The sequence below is a fragment of the Sus scrofa genome, chromosome 1 (assembly GCF_000003025.6).
Source record: "Sus scrofa isolate TJ Tabasco breed Duroc chromosome 1, Sscrofa11.1, whole genome shotgun sequence".
Taxonomy (NCBI): Eukaryota; Metazoa; Chordata; class Mammalia; order Artiodactyla; family Suidae; genus Sus; species Sus scrofa.
The window spans coordinates 206657069-206679022 of NC_010443.5; the positions used below are offsets into that span (position 1 = coordinate 206657069).

General features: G+C 44.8%; 1 long non-coding RNA gene across 1 annotated transcript in view; it reads right to left on the reverse strand.

Moving 5' to 3' along the window:
- LOC102162053 overlaps positions 8799-21954 on the reverse strand; it is a 54424-nt gene continuing 41268 nt past the window's right edge. The window contains exons 6-7 of the long non-coding RNA XR_301295.3: positions 10291-10360; positions 8799-9163 (exon numbers count right to left, since the gene is read on the reverse strand). This is a non-coding gene — a long non-coding RNA (uncharacterized LOC102162053). The remainder of the gene's footprint in view (positions 9164-10290; positions 10361-21954) is intronic.

Here is a 21954-nt window from a genome sequence, read left to right on the forward strand (position 1 = left end):
TCACCCGGGCCGCTCTGGGCCCATCTGCATTCTCCTGCAAATCCTGGGTAGCAGGAAAACCCTGTTAATGGTTCCCAGAGGTCTCAGAAAGGAAAATGGCCAAAGTAGGAAAATGTGAATATTAGGAAATAGGGCATATGTGTAGGTGCACACGCTGTAGGATTCATAATCATTTTTAGAAGGCAGCACTTCTATATGTGGATGTTATAAAGGAGAGCCTTTAAGCTGTGCTTCCCAATTCCTCAAAAGCTTTTGGTTCTGGCAGCCTGGTGACCGGCTGGGGCAGCAGTCAAGCTGGTGATACTGAGAAGCATGTTAGAGAGCACAGATAGAGAGCACCTCTAACCTTCCTGGATGTTGCTTCCCGTGTTGAGAGGGTGAGATGTCACGGGCACCAGGGGCAAAGCTCTGGACTTTGGCACTAAGACCTGGCATGGCTTAGTGAAGAGCCCGCAGCCTCTAGATGCTATGAACTGGATGTGAATCCTGGCAGAGGCCACCCTGTGTCCTAGAGCAGCCAGGACCGGCTCCAGGGCACAGACTAGCCAACAGGATCGCCTCTTCCTCAAACATCCCTTGACACAATGTATTTGAGGACAGTGCTCAGCCCCCGGGGGTGCTCATCTAACACAGAGCTGCCAGCAACATTCTTGGGAATGTTTGCCAGCCAGCTGTTTAGGGGGAAACGGTCCTGATTTGTAGCATCTGCCTATTTCTGAGGCATAAATACTCCCATCATGGTCAATTTCAACCTCCCAACTTTGGGGAGACAATTCACTGGTCTCTTGTATTTGTGCACATCTTATGAGCAGAGGGACTAACAGCTTTTGTTCTGGATTATCTTTTTAGAGATGCTCATATTCCACCCCCCTTTCCTGACTCTTTCTCTTCCTCCAGGGCTGGAAACATGGACCTTATATCCTGAGAAGACGAGAGAGAGAGGTGATGAAAGAGCTCTGACATCTGAATCCATTCTCACACAGCAGCCGCCCAGGAGAGCCATCTATCAAAGCCGTCCACATTAGACTCTGCATGAATGAGAAATAAATGCTTCTCATGGTATGACAGTGAATTTAAGGTTGTTGGTGATGGTACCTAGTACTACTTACTCTTATGCAAGTCATCTCCACCTATTGATGAGAAAAGTGAGGATAGGAGGTAACGGACTAGGTCTCATTACCAGTAAGTGGCAGAACCAGGACTCAAATATTGGCCTGTGTACCTCTAAAGCTTTTTTTTTTTTTTTTTTTTCACTGCATTGCTGACTCTTCATGACCAGGTCCATGTGTGGCCAGGGTTTTCAGGTCCACAGATTTGCCCAGAGTGGGAAACCAGTCTCTCTGCCAGAGAAAGCCAGTTTTCTTCAGTAATCAGTCCTGCCTCCAGGGGGTCTGGAAGGATGTCTGACCATCTGCAGCTTCCAGGAAGATTGATTCCTCCCGTCCAAGCCTCTGCTGCTCGGGGCAAAGCAAGGCCCCCCAAAAGACTCTTAGCCTGATGAGTATGGTGCATTCAGGGCAGCTGGTGGACTGCATGAGGGCCCCCCCCCATGGCCACTGAGAGTCCCCCGTCACCCTGGGATTGCAAACACTGCAACAATTGAGTAGGAACTCATGCCATGAAATTGTTGGACACCCGCTGTCTACATTGGATAGGAGCTCCCAGGACGCCATAGCCAGGGTGATGGGGACCCTGGGAAGCAGCTGCCTGACTTTACCTTCCAGAGGGACACAGGTGACTGAGGTTAGGCACAGTTTAAGCACTTATTGAGCACTTGCTGTGTACATCACAACTGCAATGACTACTTCCGAGATCCTGTTTCAGAGACTGACAAAGGATTTGTGGTTCTGATTTCTGAATGTGTTTAAAAATCTGACAAAATACTAAAGTAAGGGAATTCCCACTGTGGCTCAGTGAGTTACAAACCCGGCTAGTATCCATGAGGAGGAAGGTTCCATCCCTGGCCTTGCTCAGTGGGTCAGGGATCAAGCGTTGCCATGAGCTGTGGTGTAGGTCACAGACATGGCTCGGATCCAGCATTGCTGTGGCTGTGGTATAGGCTGGGGGCTGTAGCTCCAAAACGACCCCTAGCCTAGGGACTTCCATATGCCCCAGGTGTGGCCCTAGAAAGCAAAACAAACAAAATAAAATAAGGTTGCATTTGGTTTGACATTTCATGAATCATCTTTGCTGAAGAGGATCAAAATACATAAATTCAGGACTGTGTTGGAAAATACCTGCCATGGAAATGTTGCTGGGTGATAGGAAGGACTCAGAAGAGATGAAGAGCCTGGTCTGTTTCATCTACTTTGATATTCCAGCACCAACGTCGCATCAACACTCAGAAAATACCTAGGAGACATTTGCCTTAAGAAACAAGAGTTTTTCTGATCTACCTTGATAGTTCTTTCATCTTTTCTGGGCCCTCAAGAAATCTGAGAGGTTCACTGAGATGCTAACTCAGGCTGGTGTGGAGGCATTTCTGCCATGGTCTTTCCCAGGATTTTTGAGAAGTTGCCTGGGCTGCTCAGCCTGGGTCTAAGTAGCCATTCAGCCTCTGCACCTGTGCCCTGTGGTTCCAGTTCCAGGTTTTTGGTGCCTCTGATGCAAACTGAAGAATACAGCCCCAGCTGTGGGTGAATGAGCATAAAGTGACCGACTGCAAGGCCCAGGGTTTGTGTGCTTAGCTCTAGAAAATGCAAGCCTCACAGAGTCTTTCTTTCTCAGGGTCCTGCCTGGCTCCTCCCAAGCCTTGGCATTCAACAGGCCAAGAAGTAATAGTAAGTAATAATAGAAATTATTTCCAATCAAAACACAAGGCCTGATCTTACTAAAGAGTCATAGGGATTAAAATATTCTCTGTATGAAAGAAACTGTTTGTTTCACAATTCGACCTTTGGCCAACACAGCTACTGGATTGCCAGCCACTCCTTGGGCTGGCCTTGGCTTATGTGCTGAGGGAAATTTCAGTCTGTAATTCACAGGGGCCCCGGCACCCTGACTCCACACTGCCACCACTTAGGTTCTGAAAACTGGCACGTGAGCTTGTTTCCCCCCTCCTCAAAAGCTTTGGGTGGCGCCCCATTGTTTAGGTAATAAAATCCAAGTTCTTTGGCATTAAATGTCCAAACCCTATACCAGCTACTGTATTCCACACCTATTCCCCCATCTAGAACCCCACACTCCAATCAAAATTATCCATTCTTTCCACCTGAACATTCTTTCTTTGCTTAGTTAACATTAAAATAAAATTTATATACAGGGAAATGCACAGATCATCAGGATCCCCTCTGATGGCTTCGGATAAATGTACTCGACGAGTCACTACTCTGTATCTCCAATCCCAATATCTCCATCTCTCAGAACGTTTCCTCATTTTCCCTTCTAGTCAGTTCTCTCTCCCAGAGGGAATCACTATCCTGATTTCTGTCACCACAGATTAGTTTGCCTGCTTTGAACTTCATGCAGAGGAATCACACAGCATGTACTCAAAAGTGTCTGACTCCTTCCACACAACATAATGTTTTTGATATTTATACAAGTTGTTGTGTGTATTGGTATTTCATTCTTTATGCATTCATAATCCCCAAATAGTATTCCATATATGAATATGCCACAATGTTTTTATCTAGTCACCTGCTGGATTATTTGCAGTATTTAGCTATTACACTCTAACCCACGTCTTTTTGTGGACATATGTTTGCATTTTTCTTAGGACAATCCCTAGGAGTGGAATTGTCAGAACATAGGAATGGTGCATTTTTAACTTTGTAAGAAATGATCGACTATTTTCTAGAGTGGCTGTACCCAAAATACATAACATTTTAAATTTAGTAACATTTCCTTCTCATTCACATAGCATCCATTCCACATCAGCAGGATGTTGGGGGGAGAGGAAGGTTCTTGCATAGTCATTTAGAGGCTAGGTTACTGGAAGCCCTGCCATCCCTGAATAAAGCCAACAAGGGAACCCTGAGCATCAGCATTTGGCCAGTGGATGAAGAATGAGGGAATGGAGAAAGAACAGCTTTTTCTTACTGACTTTACCCAGAAGTAAGTACTATTCTTTTGGTTGACATTTCACTGTTGAGAGCTAGTCCCCGGCCGCAACAGGAAAACTGAAGTTCAAACCCCAGCTGGTCAGCTTTTCACCAACATGAGTCTATACCATGAGAGAGGAACACAGGTCTTGTGTACAGTTAGCCATCTCCACCCACTCAGGGGTTAGTCTTACCCTCCTTTCCAATCTGACTGTGCTCACTGAAACTGTCCCATATTCTATGCAGGATGAATCCTTCCTTCCCCTATATTCTCATTGTACTTGTCCCTCAGCTACAGCACTTAAGATCTGCCTTTCATGATTTATTTCCATGTTTTTCCCACTAGATGGCGCCCTCTTGGAGGGCTCTAAGGTCTGGCCATGTTGGATCCTGGTGCTTGGCACACAGAGGAGTCTCCATAAGTGTTTGCTGAATTCACTGTGGTAGACACCTGGTGCCGACCAACCCCCACCCCCTTGAACACACCACTTGTCTATACCCCCCGCTTCTTGCACACACCACTTGTCTGAGTTCCCCAGTTCCCTGGTATCAAGCTGAGACCATGTGACTTGTCTCCCCAATGCCACATGAGCCACAGCTCCATGGCAACCTCCAGGCTGATGAAGTAAGGAGCGGCGATGCCTCCTGATATTTTAGGTATTTTTTCCCTTACCCTTGAGCTAGATGTGGAGGCACTCAGGTCAATGAAGCACCTAAGACCTGACCAGCAGAACCTGTGTCCTGAACACTTGCTGGAGCTGAGTCCCTCTACTGAGCTCAGAGCTGAGACTGGATATTGTTTGCTAGGTAAGTCAGCCTACCCTGACTAAACTCTCTGTGTGAACCCAGCCACTAAACTCGGGAGGCACAACCGATTACCTTCTCTTTCCATCATCCTTCCTTACTTGCCACCAAGTGCCAACTATATGACATCAGACCCATGCCGGTATGTGATGCCAGGTAAAGAGTGTCCAGGTAAAGAGAGTTTTCAAGGTATAAGTTCAACTGTGATTTGATAGCTAAACTTGATAAAGACTCCATAGAGTCTTAAATGTTATGCCCTTCTGTACTCCATTCTCCCTATAAACTCTTAAAAGGCAGGTATTAATTCTTGCTGTATATCCTGGGTATATAGCTATTCATTCATTCAGTAAATATTAACTGAGTGCCCACTATGTGTCATTCACTATTCTAGGCAATAGAGACAGAGCAGTGACTCAAAAGGCTACCAAGTCCCTGTCCTTAATGAGAGAGACAGAGAAGCAACCAATAACTGTAACTGTGGAAGAGGCAGGAACAACAGACATCCCCTTCTATAGCACTGTTGTCTCCTTCCCATATCCCAACGTAAGAGTATTTTTACATTTTTTTGGGTCAATAACTGACTGATGTCTTCCATGAACCTGGGGCGCCCCTCTATCCCTGGCACTAAGCACAGTGCTGGCACAGAGCAAATACTCCAGAAACATTTATTGAATCAAAAAAAAAAATGAATAAACAATGATTATATCTACCATCTGCTGAAAGCCCATTATTTTCCAGGCACCATGTGGAATGTTTGCAAGCGTGATCTTATTTAGCCCTTACACCATCCCTGCAAAGTAGTTATTATTACCTGTTTCACCCAGGAGGAAATTGGGGCTCGGAGAGGTTAAGTGACTAGCCCATTGTCACATGGCTGACAGGAGATGACAGACCTGACATTAGAATCCACACACTTTGCTCGGGATCACACTGCCACACACAACAGCAACAAGGGCTTTTTTTTTTTTTTTTTTTTTTTTTTTGTCCCATATATTCTTTCTCAACAACGAGGAGCAACCACTACGGGCCACCGTTCCTATGAGCTGGACCATTCATCCCCCTCTGCAACTTGCCCCCGGCCAGCCAGGGCCGCCTTCCCTAGCAGATGGAAGATGTGCGTCTGTGGTAATTACAGACCGTGCTGTCCTTTTCATTTATATCTTCACAATCCAGCTTGACATAGCGTCATAAAAGTTTATGTACTGTGTTCTCTCCGCTCCTTACTAATATTCTCTGGCGTTCTCCCCGGCCATCCAGAATCAATACCATCGCTCCTCTCTCAATAAAGCAGGGAGCTATGAACAAGGCCCAAATGGGCACAGTGACTATTTGTGGCAATTAGACGTCACACTGAAAAATGGCCATGCTGAGGGAGAGTGGGCAAGATCTAAAGGCCAGCAGCATCACTGATGTCCCTCACCAGGGCCCTGGAAAGTGGTCTGCTTGAAAAACACACTCTGTCCTCTCATCTCTTCTCTTTCTCACCCCTTCTGCCTTTTTCTTTCTCATAAGAGATAAGGAGAGAGAAATGCATTCAAATTAGGGACCCCAGCCATTGATTTTTACTTGCAGTTGGTGGATTGTAATCAATGTTAATTAACCAGATTCTTTTTCAGCAAAAGGTTGGGACAGGAGAGTAACTGCACAATATTTTTGACCAAGACAACAGATATTAATGGGCTCTGGGGTGGCCAGAGAGCCTGAGGGAGAAGGAGGGCGGTGCTGAGAGGCCACATGCGCAGGAAGGGGAGAGACTGAGACAGTTTTAAAGTGGTCCTGTCCGTGGGCCCTGGTAGCATTTTTTGGAAGCCAAGCAGGGAAGCTCAGCTTTTTACAGATCCTTTGCTTTCTTTCTGCCCCAGGAAAAGTGGGCTTCATCAGAGAGTAATTCCTACATTGTCAGCAAGGCAGCCAAGCACACTCCTCTGATGATTATCACTCTGCCGTGTGGCTCACACTTGGGCCATGTGGCTCAATGGGAAGAGAAAGGTATTTAGCACTGGAAGGTGGGTTTGAGCCTTAGGAGGTGCTCCCTGGCTATGGAACTGTGGGCAGGTTACATAACATCTGGACCCTCATCTTCCCCATGAGGTACATGATTACAACTGACCTCAGGAGCATTGACACAAGACTCAAATAAGATTCTATGCATATCATAACACGCCAGCAGCCACCACTGTTGTAAGTTGTGAGGACAAAGCTTTGGAGCCTCTGATCTCAACCAGCCAGCATGAAAAGATGGGAGCCAAGGTTCCTTTCCAATCTCGACCCACCCCTAATGATGTACAGAGTTGTCTTGGCAGTACACAGTTTTTATTCCAAAGAGGACTTCTCTTTAAATCTAAGTGTTGCATTGAGAAGAGGACCCCCAGATGGGCCAATGCTACTTTTCAATATCCCAGAGCAAGTAAAGAAAGTGATAAGAGTTGGAAACATGATACAGCTGCCAAAATTACCCCCCAAATCTGTATCTGATTTGAAACAGGGCATGCATTACAATTTTTTGGTCACGAGAGAAAATAGAAACCAAGGAAGCCTATGGGTACAACCTCTTGAAGAGACCCATCGCAGTCAAGTTCCTGGGGTTTCCTCAACACCATTTTAGTCAAATGGGGCCTCTGCCTCCAAGAGACACTTTCAGACCTTTCAATCAAGAGAAGGGCACCATTATTTTTCAAGTCTTTCAAGTCCCCTGGGAGGGAGGAAGACTATGGGGGAACAGGATAGCAGGTCATACTGCCATGCAAGAAAAAGATTCCTCATTGCTCTTGGTGACCTCTTGGCCACCGGCACATGGAAATCCCAACTGTGCTGATACACACTAGCTCCTCCTTGCCAAGGCACCTGTAGGCATCTTCCACTTAAGGAAGGTGAATGAGAGGAGGCTTGGAGAGAGAGAAGAGGGAAGAAGGGAGAAAGAGGGGAATAGAGGAGGTTGTCAAAGACTCATGGGTTCAATAAACAGTGCTGAGTATGGGCCTTGAGGCAGTGCACACCCCCTACCCAGGTCATTCTGGAGACCCAGAGGGAAACATCATCTCTGCCCTCAAGTTGCTCATAGGATCCTGGGTTGGCTGGAGGGAGGCAGATTCACAGAGAATCACACACAGGGCCTGGGTGAGTACAGACAACCCCCTGCCCCTGGGGGTTCTGGGGGTGGGAAAGAAGGAGTCATTAAAGGACTTTACCAGTGAAGAGAATGAGGAAAGATCAGAAGGGAGAAGTAACTGAGGAAGCAGAAAGGGAGGGAAAATCAGGAGACAGCAGAGGAAAAAATTATTACTTCACCCCAGGATTTATATACTCAGCTCATATGCAAATCTTGTCTCATTGATCTGTGATTTCAGTGAATAAAGCTGCCTCTTTTGGAGAGCTATCGATTGTGAAGCAAGCTGAGAAGGCCAGGGCCATCCTGCATAGACCTGGGGAGTGAGCTCGCTGCAGGTGGGTCCTGCATTAATTAGGGAAAAGCAGTTGCTCACAGTGACCAAGGTTCATCCTTGAGAGAGGAAGTATCTTTAATGACACCTCCTTCCCCAGTACAAAAACACCCTCGTTTCCAAAACAGGGCCTTGTCCACCATCCCAGGGCCCTGCAGCAGAGCCCCCTCTTTGTCTGGTCCAAGGGTGAGGAGCCTCTTTTCTTACAGGAGCGCCATGCATCCCCTACTTGTACTTCCTATAAGATGACTATTCAGATTTATTCGTGCTCAAAGCTTGGCCCCTCTGGGCTCTATGTTGAATCCCAGTGGTTTCTGGGGAGAGTCCCGCCATCAGCCTGACTGAGGAGAAGAGAGACTTCAATTCTGGACCTACTCCAGCGAGCACCTGGAAGATAGCAGGAGCCAGGAGAAGGTTCAGCCTGGGGCCAGGATCTGGGGGCGGGGGGGGGGTTCTCCCGCAGGAGCCTGAAAGCTGCTGAAGTAGGTGAGCCCAGGGGGAGTGGGTGTGGAAAGAGAGAGGCAGAGGGCTCAGGGCTGAAGCCTAAGAAGTTTACACATTCAAGGGTTGGGAGAGAAAGAAGGAACTGAGAGATGCTGACAGTAGGGCAAGAAAGAAGCAAGCAAAGGAGGTCATGAAGAGACACAGGAGAGGAGAGAAATTCAGACACATCAGAGCAGGTAAGCTAAGCAAGAACAAGATGTTAACAAAGATATCCATCCACTGCTTATTTTGACTCAAGGTTCATGAGGCACCTCTTCATTAGGCGTAGTAGCAGAACCCATGAATACGATAGAGAACAAAGCTCACCTGGCCTCGTGATGCTGGCAGTGGCCGGGGGCAGACAGAGGACTTGTGGCACATAGGGCTTCTCAGACTCTGCGGAAAAGAATGAGCTGTTATTGTTTTACTGTCCATCCATTGTGGATAGATACCACCGTCACGGCAAGGTCAAGTTGCTAGGAAAGTTTGTAAACTCTTACACTGCTGTACTTATCTGCTCACAGACAGACATGGGCTGCCTACCACATCTTGAGTAGCTCAGATGGCAGAGATGTCGAATGCCTACCAAACAGCTCCTCTCTCCTTCTACCTTACCAAGGGCATTAGTGGTTTTAGGATGCTAAGGAACTATATTTACCAGCTAAGGATAGGCAAGGAGGTATCTTTGGTAGAACTTAGAGGAAAATTTCATAAAGGGGGCTGACTCATCTTAGAGACATTCCTTTTAGTTCCTGCCCCCTTTACTGATAGAATGGCTTGCATTCCAGCTTCCATCTTGGAATCATGAGGCAATACTAAGGATACTGAAACAAAAAGTTCTAAAGAACCTGGGTCCTTATTGACATTAAAGCTATCACATCAATTCTGGAGAGCATAACTCTACATTTCTTATTACGTGAAAGGAAAGATTTTATCTGATTTAAGCCATTGCAATTTTGGGACAACCAACAAGTATATTTCTCATCTGTTCCATGAATTAATGGGGACTTATCATATGGGAGTAAATACCATCATCACAATAATTTAGAAAGTCCAGAGAAATGGTCTCCATCACAGTTTGGAGGGAGAGTTGGGAAAAGCTATCAGAAAGATGTAAAAGAGAGAATAAAAGGCTGAAGGAGGAGGAGTTAACTAGAGAAAAGGACTAATGGGGAAAAGAGTTTTCCAAGCCCCAAATAAAACCCATACATGCACGTATGTATATCTAGTTGATGCAAAGACTGGGAGGTGGGGCCGTAAGATGAACTCAGAGTAGTCTGGTCTGGCTGGAACAAGAGTGTAAAGAAGGAGTGACAGGGAAGAAATAGCAGGGGCTGCCACAGAGGGGGAGGCAGTGGTCCATATGAAGGAAGCAGACACTTGACTTTCTGGAAGTCTCCATCCCCACCAAATTCAGAATCTTTCAGAAGATTGTGTTTCCTGCTAGAAATCGGCTGGCAGACATTAGTCCTGGTCTCATCTCTGAGGGGGGAAATCATGTTCAGTGTTCCCAAGTCACTCACCTCTTGGGTTTTCATTTCCAAATCCACAAAACAAGCTTCCTGCTACTGTCCCATCAACCTCACCAGGGATCTGTGGACAAGAGGTTGTGATGTCTTACCCTCAAGAAACATAAAGGCTTCATGCTCAGCCCTCTCATTTTACTCATCAGCATCATAAGGCCCAGAGAAGTGGTCCCACCTGGATGGGGAGAGCTGAGCCTGCAATTTCCCTCTCCCAACTCTCCGGCTGTTATTCTTTCCCTGCAAAGAGCTGAGTGTTTTGCCCTTGAAGTGGATGGTTATTGTTCCTGCCAAAGGGAACACAGCAGAGCAAGATGATAGAGTTTCTTATTTCAAGAAACCCAGTACTTGAAGGTGCTTTGAAATAACACTTTTGCATACTTTTGCAACTAACTAAATATTTGGAGTGTGTCGTCCCATCCTTCCTTTCTGCTCTAAAAGCAAAAACAAGTCTCTGTAATTGGGTGGGGGTGGGGGTGGGTGTTGAAATAGATAAAAGGGAAAATTCAGCTCAGTAACCACAGATGTGAAAGTGCCCTGAAGTCTTTAGACCAGATTCCCATCTTTGGAGGTAACTCTTCATTTTCCACTGAATCACTGAGAAAACAGAGCCAACCCCCTTCGGTTACTTCACAGTTGCTCCCTGAAAAGGTCTTCATAACCCACCGTCTTCGTTCCATAAACGAACATCTCCAAGAGCCCTGTTTTGATGACCATGATTCGGGGCCTACAGAGGAAGTTCATAATGCAGTGAAATGACGGTATAGGAAAACTGCATTTCACTTAGGGCTCATACTAACCCTGAGGGGTGGAATTGTTGTCCCAGTTTTTTAGATAAGGATGTGGTTCCTCCTGACTTCCCTCACAGTCAGGCACCCATCCTTCCTAATGCCTCTTTTGTGTGTCAGAGCTTTCCCAGTGCTTCCTGGAAACTCTGATGCCTCCTTGCCTCTGGTAGTTCCCAGCCACCCAGCACCCTCCATTCCCAGAAAGATGTGGATATTTCTTCTTAGGTATCATGGCATCTCTGCAAACTCAAAATGTCTAAACCGCCATAACTTAATATTCTCCTGCAAACTTCCCCCACGTCTTAATTTTTTATTGAGTCAATTGCCCAAGATGGAGACCACAAAATCTGCACTTTACCCTAAGAAGTCTATTCACAGACCCCCAAGTACACCTTGTAGTTTCCATCCTCCAGGCTCTACTGAAATTCCATTGTTACTTCCATGATCTTCCCAAGAAGTTGTTCAGCAAGTGCAGAAAAATAAATAAACAAGAATGTTCACTATAACACTCTGTCTCTCTCTTTTTTTTTCCCTCTTTTTAGGGGCATACCTATGGCATATGGATGTTCCTGGGCTATGGGTCTAATCAGAGCTACAACACAGCCACAGCAACGTGGGATCTGAGCCTCGTTTGTGACCTATGCTGCAGCTTGCAGCAATGCCGGAACCTAACCACTGAATGAGGCCAGGGATTGAATCCGCATCCTCATGAATACTATGTCAAGTTCTTAACCCCCTGAGCCACAGTGGGAACTCTACAACACTGTTTCTAATGGAGTTAAAAAAAAAATCTCAAAGAAAGAAACAAGGATAGATTGTACAGCACAGAGAAATAGAGCTACTATTTTATAACAAATTTTGTCAAGTATTATCTATGAATATATTGAATCATTTGTTGTACACCTAAAAACAACATAGCATTGTAAATCATAATACTTCAATTTAAAAAAAACTCAGAGAACTGAATTCAACTGTCAGTAAGAGACATTATGTTACACACATACAATGGAATAGTACACAGCCAGTAAGAAGTAAAACAAACACATAACTGTAAGTACTGATACACGTTAAAGAACCATATGTATGATCCCACTACATAAATATTCTAAAAGGCTCAACAAAATTATTTTTTGGCTGCCACCTGGGCTGCAGCTGTGGCAACACTGGATCTTCAGCCCACTGTGCCAGGCCCAGATCGAACCTGTGTCCCAGTGCTCCCAAAACACTGCTGATCCCATCGGCACAGTGGGAACTCCTCAACAAAATTCTTAATGATATATATCTCTGGAATTAGAGATGGAGAAGTAGAAATTTCACTCTCTCCATTAAATACATTTCTATTTTAAATTACTTTTTATGGCAGTGAATTACTTTCGTAATAATTTTTTTTCCATTTTGGGAAAAAAAAAAGCCATTTCCCCCCCCCTTTTTGGAATTACTTATAGCCCATAATGTATCTGGAGAGTCTAAATATGTCTTATCTATCTTTTATCTCCTAGGGCATGAAGCACAATGTCTCACATGTTCGCACACGTCCAAAGTTTCCTTAGGTTGGGATATTCTCATTCATTGTATGGCCCTTTAAGAGCCCTGCTCTTTCACATTCCCTTGTATATACTATGGAAGCCCATAGCACCTAAACACACATGTAATTCACCACCACCTTCACATACCTGGGTGGAAATTAAATAAGGCAAAGAATGCATAACCATTCTTCAAAGGGAAAACCTGTTCATCAGATTTGGAGAGAAGGGCTAGGCCACTCAGGTATATAAAATAAGAAAGAAAAAATGAGGACAGATTTGTTGATTGTTACTCAATCCCTGCTTTCTTTGGGTTTTAAGTTTTAAAATGTTTTCTCTGTGAAATACCATATTATAACCAGTGTCGAAATCCATTACCGAGATGGGAGAAACCGTGTTTAAAGTGGTGGTGAAATATGGGAATGCATAGGTTCCTATATTTACCGTTTCCTGGTTGTTTGTTTGTTAGGAGGCAGCGTAAATAATTTAAACTGCTGAGATATATTTTTGAATCTCAGTCATGTGGCAAGATGTGAAACACAGGCAGCCAGAGTATCTTAGCAGAGGATCTTCATAGGACTGGAAACAGGGTGCCAGGTGCTCTTTTAGCAAACAGTAGCTGTGACTTCAGGCTTCTTTAGAGACCCAGACCATCAAAAATAGAAATGTTTGGTAGACTGAGAAAGAAAACTAGGCTCCATAACTACCCACAGAAAATAGCAAAGTAGTCTCAATGGTTAAGAAAGGATATCAGTGTGTGGTGTCACTTCCAAAACAGCCCCCCACCCCAAATGATACTTTCAAATGTTAGTTCCACCTCCAGCACACTGGTCCTTGACAGATTTAAGTTAACCAAAATCACTTGGTGGAATTGTGATCTGTGGGGAGACAATATTTTAATATTCTTGTCCATTAGTCACAAAGGCTTTATTGATGCCAGCTCTATGCCTGCAGGGCATAGGGCAAAGAAGAAGAAGGTGAGAATGTCTGCCAGCAAGGAACTGAGATAAACGTAGAAGAGGATGCAATGTTGTGTAAAGTTCATTAAGAAGTTATTAGATGCCTCGATGAGCTTCACAAATGCTGGGAACCATAAGGGAGACCAAAGAAATATGAGACTTAGATGCTGTTCTCTGGAACCTTAACACCTCCTTGGCGGGTGCCAGACTTTCAGTGGGAAACAATGTGAGAACCACAGTACAGCATAAAACACTAAATTACCTTGTACAAAGATAAGTCATAAATGGAGGGTTAAGAAAAATGAGAAAAAGAATGATTTAAGACAATTCAATTGATTTTGATTCAACATTTTTGGAACTCCTTTCTGTGTAATGGGCATTAGCAGACACTTGGGAGAGGAGAATGATAGAACAAATTGGGTCAAGGTAATGTTTCCCCCATAAAAGAACCTATTGTTTAGCAGGGAAGATAAGACATACAAATAAATATAATTAATTCTAGATGTCATCAATCGAACTCAGTTGCCAGGTCCAACCAACAACTGGTATTGAGTTATAGTTAGGAAGATTTTGGCAGCAAAAAATTTAAAGGAAAAGAGGAAGACAAGAAGGAGGGAAAAGAAAAAGGAGAAGGGAAGGAAAGACCTTGAATCAGGTGACTTAAACCATGAGAAATTTGCTATTCAAATAGCTTCAAGTCCTAATGAAGGAGGATCCCAGGCTGAGGTTCCCTACTGGGGACCCTGTGCCCCACTGCTGTCCTCATCACGGGTTTTTTTTGGGGGGGGGGCCTTTTTAGGGCCACACCCCCAGCATATGGAAGTTCCCAGGATAGGGGTTGAATCGGAGCTACAGCTACCAGCCTACACCACAGCCACAGCAACACAGGATCCAAGCTGCGTCTGGGACCTCCACCACAGCTCATGGCAACACCAGATCCTTAACCCACTAAGCAAAGCCACGGATCAAACCCAGATCCTCGTGGATACTAGTTGGGTTCGTTAACTGCTGAGCCACGACAGGAACTCCATAGGCTTCTTTCTAAAGTTAGTGTCACTTGGAGAGCAAGAGGGTAGCAGCAATTCTAGATTTCACTTCCAGATATGACACCAAGGAGAAAACAAGGGACAGTTGTGTTTAGAGGTTTCTCTTCCAGATCCCCCACTCTCCTGTGTTGGCCAAAGCCAATGTAGCTGTGGACCCAGGACCATGAGAGTCACCTTCCATGAATTGGGGGCTAGGAACAAGACATAGCTCCTGTCCTCAAAAATCTCATACACAAAGGGGGAGATATATTACCCAATTACAGTACCAGGTGCTATAAGCACATTCAAGAGTGGCGTTAGGGAAAGATGAAGAAGGAGAAAATATACAGAGCTGACTGGTGGAAGAGGAGGGAGTTACAGGGAGAGAAAGAGGTAAGTTTTAGGGTTAGAGGTGGATTCCATGAGTCTCGGACAGATCATGTTTAGGCACTACCAGGTGTGGCACATTACCAGTACTGGCAAACCTGCTGGAAAATATTAACCCTTTAATAAATGACAGTCCAATTTCTGAAATGAGTGAATTAATGAGCCCGGAGTGTTAAAGGTGGCAGGCAGTTTCCTGAGTCTGACGGGATAGATAATGGGTCTGTCCTGCTGTGCCAAGGAGTTTGAATTTTACGTTGAAGTCTATGGGAAGCCACTGAATGTTTTAAGTATAAGAGGGGCATGATCAAATTTTGGTTTTATAAAAGATCACTCCTGCTGTAGTATGGTAAAGGAAAGACTGGGGCAGCTAGAATGGTAAGCGAGAGTCTGCACAGTAACAAAGCCCATGGAAGAGGAGAAACTAGTCACACCCACCTGAGGGTGAATCTACTGTATAGAAATACTGGGATCTCTCGTCTTCTTTTTTTCTTTTTTTTCTTCCCTTTTTTTCTTTTTAGAGCCATACCTTAAGCATAGGGAAGTTCCCAGGATAGAGTCAAATCAGAGCTGCAGCTGCCAGCCTACACCTCAGCCACAACTAGGGATCCAAGCCACATCTGCGACCTACACCATAGCGGGGCCAGGGGATCCAACCAATGTCTCTGTGGATCCTACTTGGGTTCTTAACCCACTGAGATACAATGGGAACTCTTATTTCATCCATTTGGCAGAAACATCTGGAACAGGGAATTTTGGCCTTCATTTCCTGAGCTCAACAGTTTGAAAGAAGCAGTCCTCCTTGTGGCCTTTGCAATTGCTTAGCAGCGATTGTATTTCTATGTGACCTAGACGCATCCTCTCAGAAGAGAACGCTCCCGCTAGTCAAAACAGACAAAAAAAAAACCTATTAGCTGACCAGCTTCTGAGGCAAGGTATCCTATAGACCGGGGCATTTTAAATGGCTGTGATCTCCTTTGTGTTCCTCTGTGGACCGAGCATGGAGTAAGCCAACTTTCTGCCTCCATAAACGACTCTTACCACATTAGCTCTTTCCTGTCTGCTTCCTGTTACCAGAACCCAGCTCACTCCCAGAGACCAATTGCTCTGGGCTGTCATTTCTTCATCTATTCCAAAAAAAAAAAAAAAAAGGGCAGGGTGAGTGTGGGGTGGGGAATCAAAGCCCGATTTAGCCTCAGGGAGCAGTTGAGGGTGAAGCGTGTCCTGTCTGCTAGGTGTTCTGAGCTCTTCAAAAAGAGCAAAGGAGAAGGCGTATTATTCATGCAAGACTGTTTTTCACTCTCCTTGCTGCGGGGTGGAGGAAAGGGAGTGCCGTCCCCCCACAGCCTCTCCCCCAGCCCGGCCTTGGGGAGGCTCCAGGGGGGAATAAATTGCAGCAGCACAGCTCTGAGAGGAGAGAGGCCGGGCCGCAGGTGTGCAGTAGGCAGTCCTGAAGGAGCCCGGCCCCAGGCCAGCTGTGGTCTGGGCCAGGCTCAGAGGCTGCCTGCTCTGGGCCCAGCTCCTCTCCAGGGCAGACACTCTCCCATGGCTGCCCCCCCCCCCCCCCCGTCACCTTCCCAGAAGCCCCACCTTTGAGCCTTGTCAGAACTTGGGACCCATTAATAAGGAGTCCCTGGGACCTGAATTCAATTCAGCCAGTGCACATTCATTGAGGTAATAATCAGGGGTTTTTATCCATCCTGTATATTGGCCTGTTTTTCTTTTTTGCTACAGTCACCACCTGAATAGGATTAGAGAAAGCAAAATACTGCAATTCACTGGAGATCACGTTTCCCTTTCCACCTTAGCCTCCACTTGCTGCTGGAAAACAAAGGATAAGCAAGGCTATGGCAGGGGTTCTGGCCAGCAGAGGAGCCAGGGTGGCAGGGATGACCCCAACAGGCTCGGCTCCACCTGCTCGTGAGCCCTGGCCCTCAGTCATTTACTTAGCCAAAGGAGGGCGCTCGGCTGCCGGGAGGCCTGTGCAGGGGCCAGAAGAGTGGATGTTCTTGCCTTAAGGCAAAGACCTCTGGGTGGAAAACCTTCTTGGAGAGAAGTTGTGTTTCGTCTTGTGTTTTTACAGGGGTGAGGAAAAGGTCCAACATCCTCACCTGTGCTGATAAGGGGACACGGTAGATCCCAAGTGCCCTGACCGCCCCCCGCTCTGCCACACACACACCCTGCCTCCTGCCTTTCTGATGAGGGAGAGGAATTTGATGATCTGTTTTTGTAGGCACCCCATAATGGTTTGGGGGCATTTCCCAGATTGTTTCTTCCCCGGGACAATTGTTGGATCTGCTCGGAAGGGAGCCTGGATGGGATATTCAATATCATGCATTTGTTGCTTTAAAAATACCAGTGCCCCAGCAAGAGAAGGTCGTGTACTTCTTATTGGCACATGTCCCCAGACATGGTGTTTTCTTTGTCTTGGAGAATCGCTTAGGTTTAATGGGTGTTGCACATAAAGAATGATGGGAATTTGGTGATCATTTTTGAAAAACAGAAAAACAAAAACAAGAGAAATCAAGCAAAAGCAGGTTATCCTCAGTGCTATACAGACCCTGAGAAGTCACTGGGAGCAGGGAAAGCCTTTGGTGGCAGCAGGGACCCTCTGGATGCATGTGGTGTCACAGAAACCTTTGTCTCATGTCCAGATCCTCATCGTCCCCCAGTGGACCTCCTGAGCCCTTTCACCCCAGCTCCGCCACAGGCCTCCACTGCCACCCCCTAACCAATCCCATTCCTCTGTCTGTGAACTTGGGGAAGTGATTTTTACTGTGGTCATTTCATGGGCCACCTCACAAGAGTAGGGTTCATTCCAGAGTGTTTTCTCCTAAGACATCCCACCCAGCTGATTCCTACACCTCAAAAAGTCACATTGAAAATAAGGTAATAATTATTGCCTAAACTGAAGAGTGGGGTTTCCCCATTGATCACTCTTTCTCTCCCCCAAGCAACCTGCTCTGTGGGTGCTACTTTGGGGGATGTCAGCTGGGGTGGGGCACCCCCCACATCTGAGAAAGGACAGAACTCTGACCTGTAAAGAACACTGGGCATTCCACCCCCAGCCTTAATTTGCCTGGCCTGTACATACTTCAAACAGGAACCTTTTTTTCTTTCTTTCTTTTTTTTTTTCAATCAGGGATGCTGGCTTTTCAAGGCAATCCCAGAAGCATAAGCCCCAGTAAGTTCTGCATTATCCTCCCAGGCCATGCTCCTTAAGGGAAAGGGCCTGGTTGCATTCACCTCTGTCTTCCCAGCATTTGGCGTTCCACGGGTGTAACCAAAGCATAGCTACCGCCTAGTGAATCTCTTCCCTTGCACAGAGTGCTGTGTAGATACCATCTCTACCCAGGAAATATGCTGAATTGAATTTAACCTGTATTGTAGGAATAGCAAACTACAAAACACCTTGGCCCTAACCAGATGGATCATGGGATTACAGCAGGATTATGAACTCAAAAGCCTCTAGGGGATGGTCAAATGGAGAATAACAGACCCAAGAAACAAACAGAAGTGGTAAGAACACCAGAAATCAAGTTATGGATAATTTCACATTAGAAAAAGAGAAATATCTGGATCTTTCAGGAATTAATGGACATTGATTCTGAACTAATACTAATCATTAGGGTTCCAGAAAACCTCCATAACCCATAGGTAAAAATGGATGCTTAGAGAATTTCATTGATTAATGGACTTTGGGGTCACTTCAGTCTTTCAGTGGGCCCACTATACCCATGAAGATATTCTTTGGTCATTTCCATAGTTCCTGAAAATGTGGTTTGATTAGATATACTCAGCAACTGGTAGAATCATCACGTTGGTTCTTTGACTTATTGAGAGTTTTTCTAATAGGATCGGCAAAGCTGAAACACCTGTAGCACTCCCCTCTGTACCAAAATAATGAACTAAGGGTAATAGCACATGCCTGGGGGAATAGCACAGGTTAGTCCACCAACAAGGGCTTTAAAGTTGTAAAGATGGCAATCCCTATCCCATCTCTATTCAACTGGCCCACGTGACTGCCACTAAAGACAGATGGCTCTTGGAAAATGATGTGTGCTATTTTAAGTGTAACTGGTTATGGCTACGATTGAAGCTGTTCTTCCAGACATTGTTTCTTTATCCTATAGATCTGCTGTATGGTTACTGATCAGGTGGATACATTTTCTCAGTTGCTTTGATCTGACAGGAATAACAGTACATATTCACCTCTCTGGCCTCAGGGTTATGTTAATCCTTTTGCTACATGCTATTATTTAGATCAGAGGGATTTTTATTCTTGTTATCCCAGAGAACATTCTGCTGGACCACAGTTTAGATGACGGCAGGCTAATCAACCAGGTGAGCAGGCAGGAACTGATATCCCACTGAAACACATGTGCATCAAAGGTCAGAAGATACTTCCATTGGAAATACAGGGGTCTCAGAGACATTTCTAGCAGTTCATGTCTCCATGATATTAGAATATTTTCTCCAATGTGAAGGAAAAATTGCCATACTATACATTCTTCACCTCTAAGGACAAGCAATACTTTTATGGGCTCTCTTTGGGGCTGATACAGCGTATGGATGTACTCCTCTGACCCTGTTGCAGTGTAATGCATAAGGTTACTCTTTATTTGAGTGGAGTCCAAAGCAGGAGAAGCTGAGTCAGGCTACAACGCAAGTTATTCTGCCAATAGGTCTTCCGACTGATGAATCTAATGGAGCTTGAAGTGTTGGTGGCTATTCAGGTTGCTCCATGGAACCCATGTCAAGCCTTGAAAAAAGATTCACCATGGAGAGTTCAGACCTGATAGGAATGGATATATGTATATGTGTAACTGATTCACTTTGCTGTACACCTGAAACTAACACAACATTCTAAGTCAACTATACTCCAATTAAATATATATATAAAAGGAATCACAAGGTGATTAGAGTCAGCATCATATGACTATACATTCCTTTTAAAAAACCAAGTTTAGAGGAGTTCCCGCCATGGTACAGTAGGTTAAGAACCTGACTACTGTGGCTGGAGTCGGTGCAAGTTTGATCCCTGGCCTGGTGCAGCGGGTTAAAGGATACAGTGTTGCTGGAGCTGTGGTGTAGATCATGGCTGTGGCTCGGATCTAGTACCTGGCCTGGGAACTTCCAGGTGTAGCCATAAAATTAAAAAACAAAAACAAACCAAGTTTACTGAGGTATAATTCACAGACAATAAAATGTACCCATTTTAGTATACAGTTCAATGACTTTCAGTAATTTCTACACATGAAAAACCACGGCACAATCAAGATGAGGAATATTTTCATCAAACCAGAATCCACCCTTGTGTCCCTTCACACAAATCCCCATCCCAACCCCAAACCCAGCCCCAGGCAACCACTGATTCTGTCATTCGAGATGCATCTTTTCACAGACTTATATAAATGGAATCAGGGTGTATGAACTCTTTTGGGATTTTCTTCATTCAGCATAAATATTTTTGAGATTCTTAAATTCTGTCACACCTATTGGTAGTATCAGCATTTTTTTTCCTTTTTTATTAATGAGAGATAACACATTGTATGGACATACCACTATTTCTTTATCTTTTAATAAAAATTTGGGTTGTTTCCAGGTTTTGAGTCTCCTGAATAAAGCTGCTATAAATATTCTTATAGAGTATTCATGTGGACATACGTTTTTGTTTCCCTTGGATAGACACCTAAGGAGTGGAATTTGGGGGCATATGGTTAGTACATATTTAGCTTTCTAAGAAACCAACAAACTGTTTTTAAAAATGATTGTACCATCTTATAATTTCATCAGAAATACAGGAGAGTTCCAGTTGCTGGACATCCTCACCAACATTTGGTAATGTCAATGTTTTCTATCTTAGCTATTTTAATGGGTGTATACTATTTCTTTATGGTTTGAAATTACATTCCCTGATGTCTAGTGATGTGGAGCATCTTCTAACAGGCTTATTGACTGTTTTTTATATCTTTTGTGGAGTGTCTGTTCATATTTTTCCCTTTCTTTCTTTTTTTTTTAATTACCAAGTTGTATAAGTTCTCTACATAGTCAGGAAACAAGTTATTTTTGCTTACATATACGGTGAATCATTTCTTCTAATCTGTGGCTTACCTTTTCATTTTCTTTTTTTTTTCTTTTTATGGCCACACCTGTGGCATATGCAAGTTCCTAGGCTAGGGGTCAAATCAGAGCTGCAGCTGCTGGCCTATGCCATACAGCAATGATGGATACTTAACCCTCCATGCAAGGCCAGGGATTGAACCCACATCCTCATGGATACTATGTTGGTTTCTTAACGTACTGAGCCACAATGAGAACTCCAGCCTTTTCATTTGCTTCATAGAGTTTCTCAAAGAGTAGGAGTTAACTTTGCTGAAGTTCAATCATCACATTTTAATTAATGGTTTGCTTTTTGTGTCCTGCCTAAGGAAATAATTTTTCAAAGAAGCGAGGCAACAGACTAAACTTATGGTATTCGTGGTGCTATGTGGTGCTATCCCATCACCCAGAAGCAGCCAGTCTCACAGGGTGGTAAACAGTCTGTTCTAGCTTTGTGTGGAAGATACCACACTCCAAGTCTTGAGTGAGTCCTGCAGAATGTGACATATATGGTGAACCAGTGACCCATATATGATGTTTCTTCCATAGCCAAAAAACATTTCAGGAGTTCCTGTAGTGCCTCGGTGGTTAACAAATCCATGAGATTGAGGGTTCGATCCCTGGCCTTGCTCAGTGGGTTAAGGATCCGGTGTTGCCATGAGCTGTGGTGTAGATTGCAGATGTGGCTCGGATCCCACGTTGCAGTGGCTGTGGTGTAGGCCGTTGGCTGCAGCTCTGATTAGACCGCTAGCCTGGGAACCTCCATATGCCACAGAAGCAGCCCTAGAAATGGCAAAAAGACAAAAACAAACAAACAAACAAAATTTCACTAACCAAAGCACAGAAGTAGGAAAAGAAGCTCCAGAACTTCACCCAATGCTTT